Genomic DNA, 13,410 nt, shown 5'->3' on the forward strand with positions numbered 1-13,410 from the left:
TACAAACCCTGTATTTATTCACAACCCTGGCATACTTGGGGGAAGAAAAAAAAAAGCCCTCACCATTTCAGAGCTGGTTGGCTTTTTTACACTAACTGGTGCAATATCTGAGAAAGGGTTCTCAGCAAATGAGCAGCCTGTAAGAAGCTTGACAACAGGGAGTGCAGAAACTTTCATTCTCATTTTGTCCACGTCAAGAACTGGCTGCGGCGCATTACTTTCCTTCGCTGCCCCTTGCATTTTTAACTCTGGCAGCCTTTTCGAAATGATCAACTTTTCCTAAAACCAGCAGCAAAGTAGTAACATGATGCCAGCAAGATCCATAGGTTTGCGCTGAAAGAGCTGAAGGACTTTGAAGACTGGCTGGAAGGTTCCTATTTTATTTTTTTTGCTGTGAGCAATCCCATGTAAGCCAACAACCAGGCCTAGAGTGATCACTTCAGTGTAATTTTTGTCTCGGGCCCTATCTGGGTTTTCCCTTTGCACTGAGTCTCCCTCCCAGACCCTTTCCTGTTCACCTGGTGCGTTTACAAAAGTTCAATGACTTCACAGAAGTGCAATGAGTCAGGAATCGGCCTAACTTCTCTGCGATTTCACTTCTCCCGCTAAAGCTTCTCACTTCACTTACCTCCCTGAAAAGTCTCGCCGTGATTGTCCAAAATAGGGCAAGGATGAATATCCTATCATACTTTGGGTTCATCATTAAAGATCCATCGCTCTGACTCAAAAACTTGCCTAGTTATCAATTATGAGGCCTAAAAAGACAGGAGGAAGTAAAGCAAGACCTGAAATTTAATAAGCCCAAGATTCCCCCCACCCCTGAAACCCACCAGTCCTTCTCGCCCTCTAACTTAAATCGCTTTAGAGTCTTCGGGCCATAAAACTGCGACTGACTTCCCAGGGGTGGGAGGGAAACACCACCATCTCACACAGGTACCAACAAAACAAAACCAAAAAAAAAAAAAAAAGCTTCCCCAGCCACAAAAACAGCTTTGCACTTCAAACAACTCCCACCTCCGCCTCACCCTCAGATTATTCACGGGGTCCTGCAATCCTGGAGTTTTGGGGGGAGGGGGGCAGTGGTGTTTGCCTTGGCCTTTGCACGGTGCGTGCCTCTAGAACCCAAACAGGAACTAGACAGGAGGCGCAGCGCCCGTCCGCCGGGCTGTCCCACCGCTGTCAGGCGTGTAATCACCGGCCAGTGTCCGCTGACCCGAGACACATGGCGCATCATCCGCACCCGCAGAGGAAGTCTGCCCCTGCCTCGGCCCCGACGGAAGCGCCCGGGCTGCAAGGCCCTGCCACATGGCACCGCGGGGCACCGACCCCTCGGTCGAGCCGCCCTGAGCCGCGCACAGGCGGGTGCATCAGGGGATGCGACCAGCCTCCTCCTCCAGCCCAGCTGGGCCTGGAAGGGAAAAAAGTTTGGAGCCTGGCTTTGCAAACTCTTCCCAAGCCAACGCCAGTCCGGTGCTGTTTTCCTACTCTGGGGACCGCACGAAGGCCCCTCCCGACCCTCCCAAGTTCGCCCAACTTACTACTCTGCATGCTGGTGCCTAGTGTGCTCCCCGCTTGTCAGGAGCCCCCAGAAAACTTGCAGCGGCGGCGGCGGCGGCGGCGGCAGCGGCCCCTCGGGTCCAGCCACCTCCAGCTCCTCCGCTGCGCCCGGTAGGAGAGAATTAAAATCAGCCCGAGAGAGACAGCGAGGGGGAGTAGGGCTGCGAGGGGGAGGGGGCACCGGCCTGAAACTTCTTTTTTTGGCAAATGGGGATTTGTTTTTCCTCCTCCCCGGCGGCTGAACTTGACCCTCCTGACTCCAGGGGCTACTGCAGTTGGAAGTCGCTCGTTTCTAAGGCTCAGATGCCTCCGACCCACCAAAAGGAGGAGAGGAAGGGAGGGGAAAGAGAGCAGAAGAGAAGAAAGAAAGAAATCACACGCGCAAAAAAAGGAAGAAAGAAAATGCATGTGAAACCCGAGAAGCCTGCGCTTGGCTTTCTGCACACTCTCCCTCCGCTGCTTTTTTTTTTTTTTTTTTTTTTTTTTCAAAGAAAGTCACTTTTAATTCCCAGGGCTCCCCGCTCGCGATCGCCCACATTTTGCGCACACACGCGCGGGCGCAGCACTCGCAGCGCGGTGCCCGGCCGGGCCGAGCGGCTCCGCGCCCCCCCGCGCCCCCCGCGCCCCGGCCCCGCGGCCGCCCGGGCCTCCCCTCCTTACCTGTTGATTAATCGTCAAGAACACCCTCCGCAGCCCGAAAGATGGTGGCGCGGCGGCCAGAGCCATGAACCGTCTTCTGTTGTTTGCAGAGTTGATCTTGGATTATTTGGGGGGGTGGTGGGGGGGAGAGAAAGGTCTTTCCTGCCTCCCCCCCTTTTCCTTCCCTCCCCCCTTTTATAAAAAAAGAGAGAGAGAGAGAGCAAGAGAAAGAGAAAGGAAATAGAGCAAGGATGTGCCCGGTGCCGGGTGGGAGAGGGGAGGGGGTGTTGTTTTTTGTTTAAAAAATAAAATAAAATAAAATAATAATGGGAAGGCGAGAGCGCGATCGAGAGGACGCGGGGTCTGGAGGAACGAGCAGCACCAAACAAGAGGACGCTTGAGATTGCAGTGAGATCGGGTCTTTATCAGAAATGTTATCGCTTGTCAGGACCTCAGTCTCCGCGCATTACGTCAGTTTCAAGACACCAACACTATTAATATCAAAGGAGCCTTCGCGGAGGAAAGCGCCACCCCAGACCGAGCTCCCTTAAAGAGACAGCGCGCGTCCCCGCGCCGCCGCCGCCGCCCCGCCCGGCTCCGAGCACCCGCCGCCGCCGCCGCCCGCCGGGACCGGCCCCGGCCGCGGCCAGCCGGCTGCGCGAGAACTTCGCCCGCGTCTGAGCGCCGCAAATGAGAGCGGCGCGGGGCAGGGACCCGGCTACCTTCCCGCCCCGCCTCTCCCCCCTCCTCCTCCCCCCCTCCCCCCCGGGTGAACGTGCGGGCTGGAAACCCAGGGGGAAAAAATCCGAAAGCTTTAGGGAATAAGGTGGTAAAAGATAAGGACTTACCTTGGGAGGGGGTGGGGGGCAGGTGGGGGCCGGCGCGTGGCGGCCAGATCGTGGGTCCCCAAAACACTCGGAGATGCTCTCGGGAACCGTCCAAAGAACTCCAAAAGTGCTTTTACCTTTTTGGGTGTTACTTTGCCTTCTCCCTCCCAATTAAGCGACGCAGGATTTGTGTGTGTGTGAGTGCGTGTGTGTGTGTGTGTGTGTGTGTGTGTGTGTGTGTGCGCGCGCGCGCCGCCCCTCCCCCGCCCTTTTTCTGGGGCATGAAGAAGTCCTAGGTCACCTAGTCGGTGGTCTGTGTTTCCCATGCATTTGATGGCCAGTGAGGCTGAGAACTTGAACTCTGTCCTGAGTTGGAGAAGTGCGGACTGAGGTTGCTATGGTGTTGTGGGCTGGGGGGACTCTAGCAAGCTCTGTGGGTGCTTAAATGGGGTACCACAAAATAGAGAAAATGGGAACATTACTCAGGTGCTGCAAGATTAGTACCTGCAGCTCTTTGGAGTTATAGTAGCAGACAAGGAACACTGAATTAAGCATGCCATTCTTATTACTACTTCACATCTCCAAATACTCTCATTGTTAAGTGAAATTCTCTCAAAATAAGTTACTGAATTGAACCAGGTGGGGTTTTTCTCTTTTCCTTTTCTTTCTTTCTTTCTTTCTTTCTTTCTTTCTTTCTTTCTTTCTTTCTTTCTTTCTTTCTTTCTTTCCTTCCTTCCTTCCTTCCTTCCTTCCTTCCTTCCTTCCTTCCTTCCTTCTTTCTTTCTTTCTTTCTTTCTTTCTTTCTTTCTTTCTTTCTTTCTTTCTTTCTTTCTTTTTTAAATTTCTAAAAACCAACAATTCATAGGAGTACCACGACAGGATCCAAAGTATAGTAGGTGTTAAAAACTAAGTAAATATCTCTTGGGAGTTTGGACTCCATTTTCTTCAGTTGGGTGACTTTAAGTGGCATGTTTTTCCTCTGGTGAAAATCAGTTTAAACTAATTTTGTGCTAAAAGAAGAAACATCCTTCCTTCTCCAAACTGCAAAATGATTAAAATTAGAATTTTAGAGAGGTACGTACAATCATGAATCCGTCAGCCAAAGATGAAGTAATTTCCTCCAAAATATTTTTTTCACTAAATGATTCTTGCATCTTTTAAGAGAAAAAAGCTAAGTGTATATTTTGAAACATACTATTATCAGAAGTGAAAAAGCCAACCTTAATGCTTTTTTATTTTTTTTTTTTAAGATCTTTATTCCTAGTCAGGCAGATCTGTGATTCCTTTTTGTAGCCCTTTTGCTCCAGAATTTTGGTATTGTGTCCCAGACACTATGAGTAGAAAAGCATTAATTCTTTTGCAATAGGGAAACTAGTCAGGTAAAACAGTAGTCAAAATACAGTTTCACAATGAGGCAAACAATATATTCCCTAAAGGAGAAGACAATGAAGCTTATATGCATGGAGTTATTCATATGTGACCATCAATTTAAATTAATTTGGGAACAGAGTAAGATTTATATATAGTCCTGCTTGCAGGGGAAATTAATATCAAAATCTTCAGTAAATCTCAGAGTCAGCTACTAATGACCACCTGCATATTTTCACACTAGAGTCATTTAATACTGTCCACTGCCAATTTCCACTGTAAAAAGTATTCATATATTAAATATAGAGCTTTATTTTCTTTTTTAAGCCATAAATTAGCTTACCGACATTTATGGAAATATGCACGGCGCAGTGAGAAGCATTTTTATTCAGGAGAAAAAAAGGATCTGAGGGAAACATTCTTGAGTCATGACTAACTAAAAATATTAGATCAAATAAAGTTTGAAATATGAATCTGAATAGTAAAAGGGTTTGTTTTTAAAGGGTTAATACCACCTAAAACTGCTGAAGCTGGTATCTAACTGATAAAAATCTCAGGCAATAGCATCTTAGCAGCAAAGTTTAAATAGCACCATATATCACAAGGATTAGTCCCCTAATCTATTTCTGCTCCCCAAGACTTAAATGACATTTAAAAGGGGAAGTGATCTTCCTCTTCGTCACTCTCACATGTAAGCCAATCATCAAGGGTGTAAATTTACTCACGTGAAACAAGCATTGATTAAATTGGTTCAAAAAAATAATGAAATTACATGCTCTTGCAAGCACAAAACCCTTGAGATGGCTGGTGTTTTTCCACCTGTAATAATACAAAATTTGACCATTAAGTGTACCCCAAATTATACATTATATAAAATGTTAAAGCCAAAGGTCTGAGAGTGAATTATGTCCTTCAATTGAAAGGATAAAGTTACACTTCAGGTACCGAAGCCAACAAATTCATGTTCACTTAAAAATTTAATGAATGGAGTTTCATGGACCCAATTTTGCTGAAGTTTGCCTGAGAGATGAAGACTCTCTTCATGTTCCTTTTTGTATTTTGAGTTCAGCTGAGCAAAATGCTGTCTGTATCAATTCATTTACATGAACCACAAAAGATCTGTAGAGCAGTTAATAAAAGCACAAATATTTTTGTAAACTTTTTCAAGCAAATTATTTATTTATGAAATAATTTATGAAGAAAATTTTTACCTCATGCTTTAGATGTATTACATATGCTCTTGATTGACACAATATGTATAAGCTCAAAGGCCCTCAGAGCATTTTTTAATTCTAGTAGGAATATTTCAAAACAACCAACTAATACATGAGGTCATAATTGTTTGACAGTTGTTTTTAATATATAAAATAAGTTATGTATATTGTTTTCTTTCAAATGTTTGTTGATTTGTGTTTATAGTCCTGACATGTGCATGGCACAAACTGAATTAGGGGAAATAGTAAAGATTTATTTACATTTATTGTCTTCTGCTGTCAAACATATGCAAAGCTCTTAAAGCCATTCTCTTCTTTTGCTTTTATTTGCAAAGTGTTTCTGAACAATAGAGTCTCCATGTCAAAGTGACAACCTGTGCTTTTATCAGCTATATCAGAAAGTAAAGGGCAAGTGAAGAGAAATTTTTAAAAAGCAAACAAAAGAAATAACTTCCAACTAAAAGAACTTCTTTGTAATCTTTTGTAATTCTTTGAATTCTGGAATATTCTTTCACGGCTGGACCACTGATGAAAGAGTTCCTTGAGCTGTATAATGCTTATTATTTACTAAAATTACGTAGTGCATTTTTTTCTGTTTTATTATTTAAACATTCTGCCCCCCCCCTTTTTCTTGTAGTTTATTCAGCAGAGATACAAAGAGGGATTAGTAGTTAAGCAAAGCATACTTGTTTTACATTTTCCACCTTTTACCACATAACTTACTTACAGTTCCAGTGCCTGTAATCACAATGATTTTACCTGATGGAACACGTATTTCAGAAATGTAATCCAACTGTTTACCCTAACACGTCATAAATTGCAATTCCTTTCAGAAACCTCAAAGATTGACAACCCTTGGTCCTAAATGCCAACTGCTTTAACACATACTAGCAAGAAAACATTTATGTATTATTTGCTCTCAAGTTAGTACTGTATCATATGAAATGGAAGAACATTTTGCCTTCCAGCATATTAAAAGCAATTATTGAAGGAGTCTGCCTCCTGCATGGTGAGACCTAGAGAAACAGAGCATTATCAAACATGAACTTCCCCGACTCTATTTCTTCTCTGGATCATGTGCCACTCAACCGAAAAAAAAAAAAAAAGAAAAAAAAAAAAGACTGCACACAAATTATGACCATTTTCCAACCTACCTATCGCCGAACACCTCTGGGTGATTTTATTAAAGATAAATTCAGCTTTAAATAGCCTGTATCTGGTATTCAAATTCACATTTACACTTGCCAATCCTCCCCCCTGCAATATCAGGCAACTGCCTACTTAAACAGATGGGCCTTGCAGCCCACCCCAAAAGCCAGCAAACATGGGCTTCATTTAATTAAAAGAGGAAACAAATTTCTGAGGTGTAGGCACAGACAGGCGCACACACACACACACACACACACACACCCCTGCCTAGGGAGACCCAGAATAATAACGATTCTTGCATTTTCAATAGACTTTATAAATGTCCAACCATATAGTATCATTGGGTTGAAAGCAGAATTAAATAGTATTGCTCAGTGCCATGTATTCAACCCAAACTATTATGGGAAATAACTGGATTCACTTCCTTTCTCTTACTAAGAAAGGACATTTACATCTGAATTAACCCAGACCCACTATCTGCCCCTGAAAAGTAGGTGTTTTCCAAAGTTCTCCTTATTTCTACCCTTATTTCATCCCATCCACTTTCCAAACTTTATTCAATTAACTCTCAGTTGTATATAACCAAGCCCCACATCTGATTTTGCCAAAATTTCAGACTGAAATATTACACTAGAAATCGAACTTGTGAATTTGAATGACATATGTCTGATATCATAATTTAAGAAGAGGAGGCTATAAAGAGACAACATGGAGGAGGAAGGAAACAGACCAACCCTATCTGTCTTGAAGGTATGAGTCATCCAGACCAGAAACCTCAGACATTTGACATCTTTGGCAATACCTTCTCCCACACGACCCGCATTCAATCAGTTACCTAGTCTTCCCCTTGTTTTCTTTTCTAAAGGACTGTGTACCTTTTACTGCCTTTCTTTCCATCCACACAGAGCCTTCCCAAATTAAAAAGTTATTACCTCTCCCAAGACATCCCACTGAGCATTATCACTCTACTCTCTCTCCCTCTGTTCATTGTTATACTGAGCTATCTGATCAGATCATTTCCATTTTGCATATTCTACTTCTGATGGGAAAAATCCATGACTTCCAACTACCGAAAGAATAACACCAAAGTGCTTAGGGCGTTCAAGTTCTCCCATAACGTAGTCCAAAACACTTTTCTGGCCTAATTCTTCACTCCAGGCTTCCACACAGGCCACTCTCCTGACCCACTGGTGGAGTCGTTCGCCAGACCATCTGACACTTTAGAATGTCTTGTTTCATATTTACTGCTACCTTCTACTTGAAAGCCAGCTCTCCATGCTAAGTAACATCTCTTCTTCTAAAGTCAAACTCAGATTCTGCCTTTTGCATGAAGCCTTCCCCAACAAGGCAGGAAGTAAGCTTCTAAGGGCATTGCTTCTTCCTCGAGGTAGCAATGTATCACAGTGACCTGTATAATGTTATGTTGTTGACTTACCCCCCACCCCCATGCTAGACTGAAAGATTCTTGAGGGCAGAAGATGAGCAAATCATAGGTACTCAATAACATCTGTTAAATTGAATTTGGAGATTGGAACAACCTCTCTACGTTTTACTCAGAAACACACTATTGAGCCCAGTTTCAGATGCTTCATGTGGCCTTTTCTTCCTTCCGTTCTGTTCTCTTTTTCTTTAATACATATGCGCCGATACATCATGTGCCAGTTGAGGCTTGTGGGTGGTCTTCATCTCAGCAGCATATTTTTGGCAATATATCAGAGGAGACGTTTGTCCTTCTCTGAAATATTGTCCTCATTATCTTAAGTTTTGGTTCATAATTCCATGTTGCTCTAAAAATACCAAATTAAATGACTGTTAACTAAATAGTAGGCATTATGGAGTTATAAAAAAAAAAATGAAGCAGAAAGCTGAGAATTTTCAGATGGAAAGGGTTTATTTGTAGTTTTAGAAGCCAGAAGTGTGAGTTAGGAAAGTTGTGAAAGTGCAATAGAGATAAATAATTATCTCTTTAAACATTAATGGTAGTTTTTTCTCTATATTCTTTAACATTAAAATAGTGAATCATGGTAATGTAAGTCAATCTGCCAATAGCCATTAATTTTTGGAGACATTAAGTGACCAAACACTTATTTGATATTTAACTGATGGTACAGATCAAACTATCCAGGTTCTCACAGTGGTCACACTTCAAAATATCACATGAATCCCATTGAAAAGAGTATGTGAGGGTGTGTGTGTGTGTGTGTGTGTGTGTGTGTGTGTACATGTGCATGTGTTTATGAGTGTGTGATCATCTGGGAAATGAAAGCTTCCATTTAATTAACATTTCATCTTCGTGTTCACACAATTGATTCATCCTTCGTGCAGGATGAATTGGACCATTGGAGTGGTGTATAGACATGGCCAGATGATCCAGTGATAAGTATTAGTTACTATCTTGACTCTCAACTTTGTTCCTCAGTAACTGTACACTGATTAGAAGACGGCAGGCTTCCAGCTTCTGGAAAGAAGCTATTCTCTCTCTGCTCGGTGCCATGAGAGGGGGTTCACTACCTCACCTGGGCTCTCCTGCCATCTGGTTTCTGAAGGGTTTGACTGATGACACCACCAGCTCAGAGAATGGGAAGAGAGACAGTCAGGGTATTTATTCCCCACTCTCTGCTATGGGTGCACTCTCACAAGGTTCTAGTAATAAGGCCCCCATCCCACCACTCCCCCCTTGAGATTTTAGCCCTAGGGGCAGCTGCCTCTGGCTGTTGCTAGGCCCTGGATGTTTCACCATGTCTTGTTGCCTCCCTAAACCCTGCCTGTGACTTGTCAATGATCTTTTGTTAAACTCTCTTTAAATGCTTCTTCGAGTATTCCTTGAGTTATCTACCTGGACTCTGCTGAACACAAAATGGCTTGTGATAAAATCATCCTTGTACTCTAGGGTCCAACACAGTCCTTATAATATAATCCAATAGTTAAATAAATATATGTTAAGTAACTATCGTGTACCAGACTCTGTGTTAAGTGTTGGGGAACCAAGTGGTACATGAGTGGCATGCCCCCTACCTTGAGGATTTTATGATCTAGTTAAGAATTCAGTGCTTCTGAAACTAACGTGGGTGCTTTTTAAAAGTATAAATGTATGGGTCTCATGCAATGAATGTGCATCTCTGGTGGTGGGGCCTGAGAATGCAAGCTGATCACACCATGTGATTCTTATATTCATTAATGTATGAGAGACAGCAGTCCTTTGACTACGACAAATACTAAACAATCTACTACAAATATGAAGATACAAAGGCAGACCTTGATAAATGTGAGTTGGGTGAAAGCATGAAAGCATGAACTAATGTTGAGAATAAGGTAATTCAGATATAGAGGGCAAGGTCATGTACAGTGGTTCGCAGTGCCAGCAGCACTGGGGTCGCTGCCTTTTCATGGGGTGGGCAAAAGTTGGTGGTAGAGGATGCTCTACAAACTGTGCTAGTTGTGTTTGATCGTTGTGCTCTATTGTATTACTCTCAACCCTGCCTCCTTCCTCCCTAGCCAGCATCACACATCCACTGTAGCAGCCCCAGCTGGCTGGGTTTCCCCAGCAGAGCAGAGCCCTGAGCAATTGTTCCAATTTGCTCCAGTCTAGAATCTAGAGATAGCTCTGTCTGGAAAGAAAGGCCTGGATACTCTAGTTCAAAGCTAATTAAGTCAGTAAGATAAACAAGGTAAGACTCCTGGGGATAAGGGGAATTTCTTGGGCCCCAAGAAATCCACAAGTTAGAGGTTGAAAATATTGGCAATATCTGAGACTGCTAGCCATATTATTCACTCTTCCCGAGGACATCTGAGGTTTTTAGATTAGGGACATGCCTGTGACTACAGATGACCACTACATGATCACTGCAATTACTTCTTATTAAATGAGAATTTAATTACCCTTCCCCCTATTATTCACAGACTTAAAGTAAGTTTAGACAGGCTAGCTAACCTGTTCTCAACATTTTTAAAAATATATATTTTATTGATTTTTTTTATAGAGAGGAAGGGAGAAGGATAGAGAGTTAGAAACATCGATGAGAGAGAAACATTGATCAGCTGCCTCTTGCACACCCCCTACTAGGGATGTGCCCTCAACCAAGGTACATGCCCTTGACTGGAATCAAACCTGGGACCTTTCAGTCCGCAGGCCGACGCTTTATCCACTGAGCCAAACCAGTTAGGGCAGTTCTCAACGTTTTTAACTTCTTTTTTTTTAAAGTCCCAGGCAAGATTCTTAAATTAATATCCAACTATGTATATATCATTATACAATACATATACATATACCATACACAGATATTCACATATATATCGAGGCCCTTTAAACAAGGAAACATAATTAAAACATAGCCCCTATTATCTCTCCCAAACACAAAGACACTTGAAGAATGCAACTACTGCTTTAATTATGCCAGAAGGTTCCAATTGCTATAGGTTAAAATCTAACAGAGTCCCAGCACAATTCTTATTTTATTTAAAGAGATGCTACGTCATACATTGATCTCATATTAGGTGAGCAAAGCCAATTCTATCTTTAGGCCACAAAAGTGAAAATCAACATAAAGTGGCCTTCTAGAAATAACCCATTCTTTGGGGGAACATCTGAACAATTTTTACAGATTAATATATGAAATACGTTCTAAAAATGGTCCAACTATTAGTCATGCTTGATAACTCTATGATCTATCCTACTATGCAGTATGCACTGCTCAGTGTGAAACTATGCTGTGACTTACAATGTCATTAGACAAAATTTGAATTTTTGTTGAATGATTCATCACATATCCAGCATGATATTCTGTTGACAAAGCAGAGGTAAGAGTGAAGGATCATTCTGCTTTATTGAGACTTTGTATAACAATGAGGTATTCTAACAAGTACATATTTCTTAGCTATATTTCTATTAGTTTTCTCATTCAGAATATCATCATAGAAAAGCTATATAATTTCTATTAAGGTCATGGTAAAAATATCAATTTTTTATTGATTGATTGGTTTGAGAGAGAGAGGGAGAGAGAGAGAGGAGAGAGAGAGAGAGAGAGAGAGAGAGAGAGAGAGAGAGAGAGAGAGAGAGAGAGAGAGATTTGTTGTTCCGCTTATTTATGCATTCATTGGTTGATTCTTGTAGGAGCCCTGACCAGGGGTTGAACCTGCAACCTTGGTATATTGGGACAACATTCTAACCAATTGAGCTACCTAGCCAGGGTAAGGTCACTTTTAAATTCAATCTCTGCAATGCATTTCAGATCTCCTGCTTCAAAGACTCCTTAGGAAAGACTATTTGAGGATAAGAACCAACCACATGCTTATGAAAGCATAGAATTATGGTACATTTGCTTTCTATTACAATGTAGACCCCTTCTCTAATTTTACAAATGAAAAAATTGAAGCAGTGCTCAAGGCCATGCCTAAGTAATAATAATGACTAACACTATACAAGGCTTCCTATGTGCTAGGCCAGCCGTGGGCAAACTACGGCCTGCGGGCCGTATCCAGCCCGTTTGAAATGAATAAAACTAAAAAAAAAAAAAAAAAGACCGTACCCTTTTATGTAATGATGTTTACTTTGAATTTACATTAGTTCACACAAACACTCCATCCATGCTTTTGTTCCGGCCCTCCGGTCCAGTTTAAGAACCCATTGTGGCCCTCGAGTCAAAAAGTTTGCCCACCCCTGTGCTAGGCTCTGTTCTAACTACTTCACATATATGTGAATTCATTTAATCTGAACAAACACTCTGTGAGATAGGTGTCACTGTTCTCCCCATTTCATAAATAAGGAAACTGAGGCATATACAATGCCATAACCAAAGTCAAACAGGTAGTCAGGGGTAGAACCTGCTGCACCAAGGGTCCAATGTCCCACTATACTGCAATTTCATTTTGGTGGCAGAATTGGGACTCAATCCTATGTTTTTGACTTGACACTAAGCCTGGCAATTATGGTGTGTGTGAATGTGTGTTTGCATGTGTGTGTCTAGTTGTGGTGAACACTTGCTATTATTTGGCTATACCAACATCCACTCTCTCTTCCCTAGCAATAGCCCATTGATTTTCCTCTGTAGGAAAAGAAAGTACTGTTCTTAGTCTAGAAAAATGACTCACTGCAAGAAGAGCAAGCATTTGACTCCAGCCTTGCTTATCAGAGCATCACATTCAGGAACCTGACAGAGTCAGAGCCAAGAAAACCTTGGGGGACAACTGGGAAGATAATCTGGACTTTTTATTCTATGGCATTTGTTCCAGAAAAGATGGGAGGCTGGAGCTCCTACAGCTGTCTCACCACCACAGAAAGTTTGAGTGAATGCAGAGAAAACAGAGCTTAGACATGGGGAGAAAGAGGTCCTGGGTTCTACATCATTGCTGGGACCCCTGAATAACACTACACCCCAAGTCAGCTGTAACCCCTGCATTCTCCAGTTTACTTTCTGGTTCAAACCAGTGCCAATTGGTGTCAAAGCATTATACTATTATGGAACTTCAAAAAGTTATAACTGCATTTCTAGCCAAATAGATTTTCACCCAAAATGGTATTGCACAGATTGGTGATGCATCTTACTTGCCAGACTTGGGTCTGTGTAATTTTTGACAATATTTGACATTGAATTCATCCTCAGATGGCAAAGACATGAAGATATTAGAAATTATTTGGAAATTCAGTGAATGCATCCAAA

General features: G+C 42.3%; 1 protein-coding gene across 6 annotated transcripts in view; it reads right to left on the bottom strand.

Moving 5' to 3' along the window:
* Positions 1-3,195, bottom strand: part of TRPS1 (transcriptional repressor GATA binding 1) — a 230,466-nt gene extending 227,271 nt beyond the window's left edge. For 4 of the 6 annotated variants that reach the window (XM_036338105.1, XM_036338104.1, XM_036338098.1 and 1 more), the window contains exon 1: positions 2,218-2,789. The gene's annotated coding sequence lies outside the window, so the exon portion shown is untranslated. Of the gene's footprint in view, positions 1-628; positions 906-2,217; positions 2,790-3,044 lie in introns of those variants that run through there. The other 2 variants (XM_036338100.1, XM_036338106.1) reach the window with 2 other exon arrangements.
* Positions 3,196-13,410: the final 10,215 nt, after the last annotated feature.

The sequence above is a fragment of the Myotis myotis genome, unplaced genomic scaffold (genome assembly GCF_014108235.1).
Source record: "Myotis myotis isolate mMyoMyo1 unplaced genomic scaffold, mMyoMyo1.p scaffold_m19_p_16, whole genome shotgun sequence".
In the NCBI taxonomy this organism is placed as follows: domain Eukaryota; kingdom Metazoa; phylum Chordata; class Mammalia; order Chiroptera; family Vespertilionidae; genus Myotis; species Myotis myotis.